The following is a 9,121-nucleotide window of genomic DNA, read 5'->3' as shown; positions in this document are numbered from 1 at the left end:
AGTGGATTTACCAATAGAAATCGCTCTCGGCGTTGATCCCTGTCATTTCAAAGGTCAATAAAACAAACGCACAGGCGCTGTTGCCCAATGAACGCCGCGGGCAGGGGATTGACAAATCCTCTAGCTAATGTGTGGGGTTGAGAAAGCGTCACTGCGAGTGGGCGGTGCATGAGATTAGCGCATTTAATTTCTACGCCACAAGGTGGTGCTATAAACCTGCTTTAAAGCTCATATCTAGAGCATCTAACCAGAGCTTTTGTTGGCATGACTTGGTACAGAAAGAATTCTTCCATTAATAAATAATAGAACACAAATTAAGGTCAGAGCTCACAGACTGATTGCTGTATCTGTATCAGTATCAGAAGACGCATCGTCATCATAAATGTAAATACGAGCTGATCAGACAGCTATCACGCTTAGGTCACCACGCTCTGCAGACGAATATGTGCAAGTGTCCTAATCTGTTCTGTCCTGAGGGCCTCGGCTGAGCTGTGGTGTAAACACACTGGCTCCTCTGTGCTCTCCCCACAGCTGTCTGCAGGAGCTGAAGTGGTTGATAAATGAAGGCCACTCCAGCCTGCTCTCCCGGACCAGGAGGGCGACATTGTGGGAAGACAAGACTTAGTTATGTTTTCTGTCTAGTATAATAAGAGTGCAGTTGCACGGCTCGACTTTAGTTCTGTAGTTCAAAAGTTTCGCATTATGACAAATGATGGGTTGTAAAAGTTTATGTGGGGTGAAATTAAATACACATATTTGTCTAGTGCTGAAGTGCTGGCTTTGAGTGTTTTCATGCTACTTACATTTTTTTAAATAAATTATTTTATTTTTTCTATTTTATTTAACTGTAAGCCATTTTTAACATATCTAATTTAAAGTGCTTTTGAAGATTAGATTTAAAACATGAACAATACAATCAGATTATCCATGCACTGATGGACTGTTATAGTTTAAAATGCTGATTAGAGTACAAAATACAATTTAGCTCCACTTTCTGCATGGACAACATAAAAATCACACTTACATGTCCTGGATAATAATTTGCGATGTGCAATAATTTGCACAAAACATATTTTAAGGAAATATATTTTTAACATTCATTTCCAGATTAGGAATATTTCTCTTCTCACATTAACAAGTGTGCATTTTAGCCTTTTTTGCAAAGGCATCCATACTATATTTGTAACAAGAAGTAACAAGAAGATATCCCAAGCATTATTTCTTTAGTATTTTGTGACAAACCAGTTATGTTGGTAATCTTATTGTAAGGAGAAGTTATAAGTCATTAATTGCTGTTAATGTCTCTGACAGATAAAGTAGAGAACACCACATGGACCAAGCCGATGTAGTTAAGACTGTGCTTATTATATTTCTATACTACCATTGGCTCAAATGACACCACCAAATCTGAAGCAGCTCACTTATAGCGATAAATGAGCTGCTGAGAACTGTCATCCTACACTAGTTCTTCATTTTTCTTTGTTTTGCTCCTGCAGCTTTGCTCTTTTTATTCAGTCCCAGGCCCATCTGCCTTGATTTTAGCTGCAGCAGGATGATATCTTCACTAAGAGGTTCTTACAAATCTCTTGCGAAATATTTGCCCAGCACTAAACAGAAGACAGACAGAGTTGGCAATGGGTATAATGAAACGTAATTGCTATAGATGATTTTTCCCCTCCCAGCATTTAGTGGAGACCACGAAAACAGAACAGGATTAAATACAAGCAGCAGAAATTTATTGTTATCATTAAATCATGTGATAAATATGTACACAGGTGTAAATAGTCTTAAATATATATTGCTATAAGCTGATAATATACTGATATTATTTTTAAATATTGCTTCTGTTCCTACAGTTAACCAGGAAAAAATGCTTTAAAAAACGTTTGTGGAATCCATTTATTCAAGGCATTCATGCTTTATGACTCTGAGAAGCACTACTATAGACAAACTTTTAGGTGGAGCAGTGGTTAGCTCTGTCTCCTCACATCGAGAAGGACTCTAGATTTGAACTTGCAGAGGCCTTGCTGTGTTTTAGTTTGCATGCTGTCCTTGTGCTTTTGTGGGTACAAGAAGCACTGTGGGTGCTCAAGACAATTCCCAAGTATTTGTCCGGATTCTTGCATCCAGAAAAACTGAATCAACGTTCTGCAACACTGTAAGCATTCCTCCTTATACAAATACATGGCTATTATATTAATTAAGTGTGAATATGAAGTAATGCTTTTGGAGCATACGCATTTTTCAAATGTATTTTCACAATCTTCACCTCCCACCCTACCCCTCCTAAAAAAAATAAAATAAAATAAGATAATGATAATAACTAGCAACAAAGTCTAACTTCTGATCTTTCAGCCGTGGACAAATCATTATTTAAGCATTTTTTTTAATCTTTGGTTAAGCCTTATGAACCCCTTACAAAAACATACCTAGCTAAAGTGCTACAGTTAATCCCACACCTTGCTATCACACAACACCCAGTTACTATTTTCCCCAGTGTTTTGTCCCACATGTTGCTAACTTTCCTCACCACTTGGTCCCACCCCCACTCATCTCCTCACTTCACGCTGACAGTAGATGTTTTCATTCTTTCCAACCAGGTGAGGGTGTCTCGTATGTTAGCTATCACTGTCAACTCTGCAATTATGGGATTTGAGCTCCCAGAACAAGGCTTGGGGGCCTGGGGCGGGGCTCAGTGTGTGCATACAGAGGAGGCCCAGGGCCACGATCTGGGCTGTGATGTGAAGCGTGAGTCAGAGCAGGGAGTGACAGAAGTAGCCTCTGGCAAGACAGTTTCTCCAAAGAGAGTGTGTCACAGCTAGATCGATCAATTACTCAGCCCAACATTCACCGGCACTTTCTCTGCATTTCCCTGAGAAGGAAACATGGAACATTTGTTTTGGCATCCAGCAGAGTAACACAAATATGACCAAAAAGGCAAAGTGTGAATGGGGTTTTGTTTAATCTGATTTTTTTTTTCTCTTTAAAATTTTGCATGCAGGTTATCAGCGCTGCTTATAGGAAGCTGACACTAAAACACACAAAGGCACACATTCAGGCACAAGACAGTCACATTCCAGCTGCGGTATCACTGAAACACAAACAAGAGCGTGTGCGCACACCACTGTGCATTCCTAGGGCAAAGTTTCAGCGCTGTTCACATGTTGCTCTGGCCCCAGTGTCTCTGGGTCAGAGAGCTGTGGTGAGTGACCACCTTTTTAGCTTCCCGCCTTGTTTGTTTTCTAAAGACAGTGTCATCAATTCTCTAACAAGGAACTAGACACAGCAACAACAAAGAGCACAGGACCTCCCTGTTGCTCCCTGAGCAGATCAGTGACTGACGGACCGTGCATGCAGTAATAGATATCAGTAATCTCTGTGTCAGACTACATTCCAACCAGAGTGCATGAGCGTATGTCTGTGCAAGTTTAGGTTGCAAATGTCTTTTGTGCTCCATTTGATATCATGACATAAAATCTCCTTCTTTTTTTTTTTGTGCATGCAGATTTCTACCCTGCTGACAGAAGATGACAACCTACAACTGGACTCAGTGAACTACCGTAGTATGAGCCAAGAATACATCCAAGTGCAAACTTAGTTGAATTGTACTGGAAGATGCAAAATCTCAGACATCTCATGCCTAATATTGCTTTGACGGGGTCTGTATGTTCCACAAGTTCAAATGTATGGATCTCACAGCTGGAGGCGCATTGTTTCCACAGTTAAAAACATGGAGGCAAAAAGCAAACTCACCGACACAAGGGCTACACACCATTGGAAGAAGCCTGACAATATGAGACTGCATGTGCCACTCACGCAAAATAAAACAACACCTAAGCGCTATAGGGAGCATATTTCAGATGGATAAGAAGATATATAGTCGTCTTGCACCTGACAATACAGAAAAGGGCAAACTGCCAGCAGTTAGTTTAACACAACTGCTAGAAACAGATAATAAGATACAGGAAGTCCTATATTTATTTTACATAACATTCTCCTGAAATTTGTCTTAATTAATCAAACATTTCCAAAAATACAGAGTTAAATCAAAACAAACCATTAAAATGCCTTAGCTGTTTTGCTGGAGTATAGGTTGGTATGTATACATTCACATACAGTGAATAAGAACGTGTACACAGGGCAGTATGCAGTCTTGTGAAACTTTCAGAGAAACTGCAGAAAAACTAGAAAGCTACATCTCAGACTCTACAAACCTTAATTAGCATGTTAAATGTTAAAGTTCACGACAGTACAATTATGAAAAGACTGAATGTTTATGGCTTGTTTGGAAGAGTTTCCTCTTTCTAAAAAAGGACATGGCAGGATGGTTTAGGTTTACAAAGTTGGAGCTTGCACTCATTGAGTCGACATTGAACCCCTCTGAATAGCAAAGTATTGTAGAAACAAATGTGAGGCCATCTGTCTAAAAGCTAAAGCGTCGCTAAAACTGGGTCATACAACAAGACAGTGATTCCCGGCACAGCAACAAATCCACAGCAGAATGGATGAAGAAGAAAAAAATAAATCAAGGCGTTGCAATGGCCCAGTCAAAGTCCAGACTTCAACCTGATTGAAATACTATAGAGGGATGTGCATAAATAAATGCCCACAAACATGAACTGAAGCATTAATGTAAAAAAGAGTGGGCCAAAATTCCTTCTTAGCGATGTGAGAGACTGATAAAGTTAAACAGAAAATTATAATTTCGAGTTACTGCTTCTAAAGGTAGCCACTGAATCATTGGGTGCACTTTTTAACAGGACTGCATTTGGACTTTGAAGGAATATTAAAAATGTTTGTGTCTCATTGTTTTTCAATGATGTGGCCTTCAAGCTGGGTGGAACCTCAAACACAAGGTCTACGTTGTGTTGTTCCACTTGATTGATTTTGTCTTTTGACCAACTCAGGCACTTTGGCTTTATACAAATATGCATGCTAAGACACAAAGACAGGAAGTGGAAGACGTTTTTTAGTTTTTTTTAACCCAAAGTACTTGCTTTTTTGTCTGCATTAGGTAAAGAGACACAAAAATGATAAGTGACAAAGGAAACAAACTTTATCTTTCATGACTTCTAATTATGTTGTATATTTTGAATCCAGATGGCGAGACCAATTTTCCCTTTTGCAAGGAGGTCAAAGTTCAGGGTCAGCTACAGCTTCATATATGAGGATGAATGCCTGCCAGCGCTGGAGCTTGTAGCAAAGCTGTCCGATTGAAGGCCTGGTCAGCTTTGATCCTAATGGTTAATCTGAGCATCAGCTTTGCCAAAACCCGCTGCGTGCTGAAGCTGCATTGTTAGATATTTTATACAGTTAGTATTTACAAAAATGGGACTTTATTGATAACTAGTCAGATATTCGCCAAAACAGTCTGTCACTTTGATAGAAATACCACCGCGGTTGCTGGACAGACGCTAATATTTTCTCTCAAGGATGTTTACCTCTGGAAGCCAGGATGCACGCATACTTTTATTTTATGGTAACATTGTCCTTCCCAAGAGAGCTGTTACTGATTCAGCAAGTTAGAGAGAGTTCCTCCAGCAGCAAGCTGAACTTGATTCAACCTTTTGATAATTTTTTTTTGAATTTTTCACCAGCTCTAGCCAAGTGGGACAGCGTATATAAGCAACTAGAGGCACACACATCCTCTCATTTGAAAGCCTGCCTCCCCGCACTGTCTTTATCTACATTGACTGCGTGGCAGCAGAGAGGATAAGCATATTTAGGTTGCTTGTTTCCTCCCAAACTACATTCCCAACACCGTAGATCATAGATATTACAACCCTTACATCCCCCTCTGTTCGCACTCATATATACAAACACACACCTGCTGGGGCAAGGCCGTCTGGGAGGGAATTACAGCAGCCTAATTTATGAGGCCCAAGGGAGGGCAAAGGGCAGGGGGTCCAGACTGGCCTGACCTCACTTCCTCTTTTCATGGTCACTAAGTTAGAACTGTGATACACAGAACAAGGTGTCAGCTCTCAAACAAATCACCCTCTCACAGTCTTTCAAACAAGGCAGCTAATTAGGGTATCTTTTTTCCTAACCTGGTTAACACAATGAGCCCTGAGGGAGTGTTAACTATTATCATAGGCCTGCCATTGTGGACTATATGGCTCTATCAGAGTCCAAAGTAAGTGGGTGAGAACAGGGTTTTTGCTGAAAAATCTGGCCCGACGCGGGCTCGCCTTTGGCCTCCTCATTTCCTTCAATGAGAAGGTGCTGTCATCCGTCACTCGGTCCCAGGCAGCGGCACAATAGCACAGTCTGGGTCCTGGCTACTGACACCATCACATGGGTTGCTGATAAGACTCACCTTCCGGGACCCAGAAGAACTGAGACATTACTGCCACACAACAGTTTGGTCCACTGCCATTCTTTCTGTTGACCATGAAATTAAAGGAAAACGGAAAGTTCATTATGAGCTACATGAGGCGGACACACTCTGTAGCTGCTCTCACAACCTTTTCAAGTTTTTTTTTTTGTAATGCACAGCCTCATTATTTACATATTACATGCCCTAATGCAAGATGGGGAAAGCGTCACACCCAGTTAAATAATCCTGTTGGACTTGTTGGACATTGGGGAAAACGCACTTGAGCTAATCTATTTTTCTAAAGTAGCAATCTATTGTTGTTATTGGCTGATTAAGAGCACTTTAAGACAAATGGATAGTCACACTTGAGTTCCTCGTCACACATGCTGTTGGTAGAGCCTGTTAATAATCACCTCCATTGTAAAAGGATTGTAAGTGCTCTTCTACACAACTCTGTCAAGTCATAATATCAAACCTTCATTCTTTCGTAAATAAACAGCTGTTTGCATCAACCAGTCAGACACAAAACCCAGAAGCAGCGATGGATGATAAATGTCGTTATTTCTTCAAACGTCTGGTCTGTGCTCTGTGCACCCTGTATCTCAGTGGTGTACTGTACACCTGCCCCTCTGATGCCGAAGCCCTGCTTCAGTATACGTTAGACTGCCAGAAATATGGAGATAAGGAGGGAAACAAGAAGAGACACGTTAAGCGCTGCTTGGCAAAACACTAACTTTGAAGAACTCACCAGAAAGTGAATTGTGCGGAGTGATTGAAATTTGACTCCCACGGAGACAGAAAGCAGATCGGGTTTTTTTTTTTTAAGTTATTTTTCAAAATCCCTTTAATTTTTTTAACGCTTAGGCCTCTGCAGCCTGTATCCGCTCTGACCTCTGCTGTGGACTCGACCTTACCGAGGCTATCAAGACGATTCAGAAATGAAGATGATGTATTGGGGAGTCGCATTCACCAACGAGTAGCTCCTTGACACTCTCTGGGAGTCTGGGTTTTGTTAAAGGCAGGAAACAGACTCTTCCGCTCCGTAAACACGAGTCTTTACTTGGCCACTTTTGGACTGCCGGTGGCACGCGAAGCCCGTGATGATGGTCAGTTGGGGGCTTGAGAGGCCCTGCGCACTCAAGGTCGAAAGCGTGGTGACTCTGCTCGGACCCGTGTATACAATTAATTGTTTTAACCGCGTAATCTCTTTTGGGGTATTAATAATTTTCTCCTAAACACTTTAAATAAAACAGAACAAAGCAAACCCCCCCCCCCCCCCCCCCACACACACACACACACACACACAGCTATTACGCATTTATGTCTATGTTTGGTATGTTTAAATCATTGCACTCATTAAAAAGGAATGGGTAAATATTTGGGAAACAAAATGACCAGATTTACTGCCCTTTGGGTTGCTTTACGAGCTAATTCTATCACATAAATTCCACCTAACTCGCGCAAACTTCCACTGTGTGGAAATGATTTTTCCTTATTAGTAAATCTTGATAAATTATTTAATGTTTAAATTTACGTCCAAGCAGCACTAAGTGACCACTATATTTTTGCAGAGCGCACAGAGAGTTACTGTGACCCTAAAGCTTTTCTTTTTTTCAGATTCAGTTGAGCTCTTGACTTAAACTACTCCGCTTAAACCGGCCTTTTTTGAAAAGACGTGCATCTCCATGGGAGGGGGTGACGCTATCCATTTCTAAACAGCGCCTTGTTGATGGTGAGCGAATGAGATTATGTGGACATGCTCTTCTTTTCTTTCCACATGGTTTGAGAGCAAAGGGCCCTCAAACCCTGGCGCCTGGACCGGGCCAAAGATAGTCGACCAGAAGAGAGGTGTCCCGTTTCAGCACGTTTATCCCTTAAGCACAAAGGTAAATTAAAATGAAAGCTCAGTGTATTAATATACAATATAATATAATTATTAATATAATAATTATTATTTTCTTTCCTTGTAGCGCTTGAAGCTGATCATTTATTTATTTATTCAAAAAAGGTTTTAGCTTTCCTTTTACCAGTGTCAAGGGGAACTATTGTGGCCAAATTTTCGTGGCCAAATCATCCTAAAACTCCCACAAATAAATAAGCCATAAATAATTCACAGACAACAATTTAGCGCTGACCATTCTTTATGCCTCTCACGGTTGCCGGATTTATCTCATTTCCCACACTCTCGTTATATGATATTATCAAGAAATTGCCGTGAGGGGAAACAAGGATAGGCCTAATCTTAAAAATCGCCAAATCTGCGATGTTGTGGGACCGTCCAAGAAATAAGTGAAATTCTTTAAAAATAAAAAATAAATAAACGAATAAATAAATATTGGTTCCATCAAGTTAAGTATTTTTGTAGGCTATTTGCATTAAACTACACAACATAATATGCTTTGCCTAATTATTACAATTGTGTGACAGCGTTGATGCAGTTTATTAGAAACACTTAAAGCATGAATTAAGAAGTTCCTTACCTTTCAAAATATTTCCCAGTTTCACTGCAGTCGATGGCATCAATATTATTTCATAAATTAGGGATAACTTCCTGACATATGTAGGCTACACCTAAATAGAACAGAGGGGGAAAGGGGGAGGAAGAGTGCGAGTGAGAGAGAGAGAGAGAGACCCTACCAATCCCTCCTCCGCTTCAGAACGTCACTGAGAGGGAGAGGACAGCATCTTGGCTGACCCTCTCTCGCTAGATAACTGAATTCAGCCAACCAAACGGGATCGACCTTTCTCTTGCTCTCTCAGCCATCCAGCCACAGACGCATATGCAACTAAGAGGGATGTCAC

This window comes from Pelmatolapia mariae, linkage group LG13 (assembly GCF_036321145.2).
Source record: "Pelmatolapia mariae isolate MD_Pm_ZW linkage group LG13, Pm_UMD_F_2, whole genome shotgun sequence".
Lineage (NCBI taxonomy): Eukaryota > Metazoa > Chordata > Actinopteri > Cichliformes > Cichlidae > Pelmatolapia > Pelmatolapia mariae.
Note: the sequence above shows the minus strand (reverse complement) of the source record.